We start from the raw sequence: 3,400 nt of genomic DNA, 5'->3' as shown, positions 1-3,400 counted from the left end.
GACACCTGACGTCCGTACCCCCATCGACACGCCGCTAGAGACCCCTGCCGGGACACCCAGGTTCACGCGTCACCGGCCAGAGGGCTTGTCCTACTCCATCGACTTCAGCGGCGGCATCATCATGGATGATGACGGCAAGAAGGTGATCTCGCGCATGCGTGGTCTTTGCTCTCAGCTGTTTAGACACTACATACTAAACAAATGGAGTGAAGTACCAAGTGATTTAAAAAACAGAGTCATCAGCATACTTCATGATGAGTTTCCCGTTCCAACACGGGATCAGCGCTTCGATGAAGACCTGATGAAGATTCGAATGCGCGAATACTGCAAACACAAGCGTTCCGAAGTGCAAAAAGCAATCAAGAATGGGTGGAACAGGCCAGATTGGCTAGCCAAAGAAGATTGGAAGAATGCGAAGAAAGCAGCGCGCGAGAATCCCGACAAGTGGAAGCAACAAAAGGATGCAGCCAGAGCGCGAGTAGAGGCAGGGAGCTCGCACCACTTGGGGAGCGGTGGATGGGCATCATTTGAGGCCGATTTTGTAAGTGTTTTCACATTGCTCTTTATGTTCGATAGTTTAGGGTTTATGAGTTTTTTAATTCTAACATAATGAAATCTTTGTATGTTTTGACAGTGGTCGATGACAGGACGTGATCCCACACCGTACGAGCGCGAGTACGCAGGCACGAAGGGCTTAAACGCCCTGATGGACATTCTCAGTTCTCGCGGCGGCATGGTTAGTATTAGGGTTTACTCTTTTTTATTTTTTGTATTGTTTTATAAATGTCGTTATATGTTTATACTTACTGAAAGCTGTCTTATTGTCTTTTTTTGCAGAATCCGACAGATACGCCGCTTGGACGCGATGAGACGTCTGACTAGACGACGTCAGTTTAGCCGTAGCTAGATAGCATTAGTTTAGGGTTTCTCATAGCTTATGTATCATGAGACGGATTTTATACGTCTTTTTGAACCATGTATATTATTACATTTGTCACCGCAGTTCCTTTTGCCAATCAATTATTTATGCCTATGATGTTGTACAATTGTCATTATTACATTTGCCAATCAATTCATTTTGCCTATGATGTGTGCAATTGTCAATTTTGCAAACAATGCGTCTTGTGGGTGACTATTTTGGGTCTATTATCTACCCTTGCACTTTTTTAAAAAAGTGAATCAAGTACAATATGGTTGATGGGTGGCAGGGCATTCAATGCCCTGCCACCAAAAAAAAATTCTCTCGGGCGTCGCTATAACCGTCGCTATTTATGGCTCTGTAGCGTCGCTATAGTCTGCAGTGTAAACGTCGCTATAAGCGTCGCTATGAGCGTCGCTATGAGCGTCTCTATATAGCGACGCATATAGCGACGCTCTCGTAGCGACGCTCGTAGCGACGGTTTTAGCTACACCGGGGGTTATAAAAACCCAGTGTATTTCCGTCACTAACAGCGTCACAAGAGCACACAACCTCTTGTAGTGTTATTAGCTATCAATAGTCATCACTAGCCATAGAATGTCATTGACTAGCTATAAAATATCTTGATTACCTATTAAAAAGCAAATTTTGGCTATGAAATAGCAATCACAAGCCATGAACAGCTATCAATTGCTATCAAAGAGCTATCAAGAGATATTTTATAGAAACCACTAGCTATAAAATAGTTTCACCTAAGGCCAATACCTGATTAATACCTATAAAATAGTTTCAACTAAGGCAAATAACTGATCAATAGCTATTACACAACTGCTAAGAACAGAACAGTTATTAGTATCTATCACTATCAACAAGTAGGTAATTACAAAAATAGTCATTATTGGCTATCAATATCAATAAAAATCAGATAGCCTGGAAGAAGTTATGTAACAACACATAGCTACCGGTCAAACTTTGACGGCTATCAACTAGCCAATATAGTGAACAACTACGACATATATTTGACTAGTTATAAGATACTACAACATAGCTAGTGGGTGGCTATGAAGTAAACTACATTTGATAGCTATTAGTGTGGCAAGAGTTATCTATAAAACACGGATAGCTACCAACCAAAATTTGACAGCTATTACCTAGCCATTGTCAAATAATAACTATAACAAACAGCCATGAAACACATAATTGGCAGCAAAACAAATAGATAATGGTCAATAATTGGCAGCTAAACCCTAGCAATAGTTATGTAAGTAATTAAAATAGTTGTGTAGTCGAAACGCTTCTACCCGGCAAGAGTATCTAACAAATACAAAAAGACACTACATGGCATACACTTTCTTCCATACCTGTGATACTTCCAATAAATGGATGGGATGCTTGATATACTCCTTCCGCCCAATTCTCTTTCGACATATGTCTTTTTTGTTGGGGGATACATGAGTCACAAGCATGCAAAAGTTGACTATTAGCTCCTTTACCTGTTCAGGTATGTGACCTTTTTGAAGACTCCGATGACATGTGGCAAAGGACAAAGTGGTCTTCTCAGTTTGTTGGAGTAGCCGATTCTTGGCTCCATACAAGTTCCTTCTATGAATAGAAAGTAGCTTGGAGACAAAATTAACATTAAGGCCTTGTGCCTCCTCTGGATTTTTTGAGTTCAGAAGAATCATCATGGTAGACCTCTTGAGGAACATCTCATCTTCAGTTTGTCGCCTCTACAAGTCTTGAAGTGTGTTCCGAATATTTCCTATCAATGTATCTGCAAAACATGGTGTTTATGATTTGTCGTTTTGGATATCTTTGAGTAAAGGGTGTTGAATCATCCGATTGAAGATGTCTTTCTTGGTGTCCATGTCCATTCCACTTGTGCTTTGAAGTACATATCGTGCAATCCCTTTCACTATCTTTGCTCTTTTTTCATTCTCGATGATTTTTGCACAGCCCTGTGCCTTTGTTAAGTCTTCTATTCCTTTGGCTGCTTCATTCCCTTCTCTTTCAACAACCAAACCTACATTTGCTCTTCTCTTAAATCGGGCTCTTTGTTCTCTCTTGCGGAAAGCTTCATATTCCCTGATCATCATTGCCTGCTTCAAGTCCTGGAATGAACCAACCATAAAAAACATAACACAGTGACTTATTTACAATCATTAGCTAAGCTACAAGGAGCTTTAGATAGTGCAGTCATAATCAAAAAGAGACTTTAGGGCAACAGCCCACCAAGGCATCTTCAGATTCACAGAAAAAAGTGTTGCAAAAGCAAGTAGGAACCCAAAAAATGTTCGGATGAAATAATGAGCTATCATGACATAAACACCGGGTATTACCAAGATCAAATTGTCACGGGTAATGCAGGGAATGGGAACCCCGAACAAAGAAACTGACATCTAAAGGATTCTCACTTCTACTGCTATTTGTGTCATTTCATTGTGTTGATGTCATGAATGTTTCTCTAGACCACCATGTGGT

At 40.6% G+C, this 3,400-nt stretch overlaps 1 pseudogene; it reads right to left on the bottom strand.

Annotated features, from left to right (window-relative positions):
- Positions 1-2,557: 2,557 nt before the first annotated feature.
- Positions 2,558-3,048, bottom strand: LOC147431782 (uncharacterized; annotated as a pseudogene).
- Between the last annotated feature and the right edge of the window lie 352 nt (positions 3,049-3,400).

Source organism: Adiantum capillus-veneris, chromosome 21 (genome assembly GCF_014529385.1).
Source record: "Adiantum capillus-veneris isolate H3 chromosome 21, ASM1452938v2, whole genome shotgun sequence".
Lineage (NCBI taxonomy): Eukaryota > Viridiplantae > Streptophyta > Polypodiopsida > Polypodiales > Pteridaceae > Adiantum > Adiantum capillus-veneris.
This window is presented reverse-complemented; position numbering and strand designations above follow the sequence as displayed.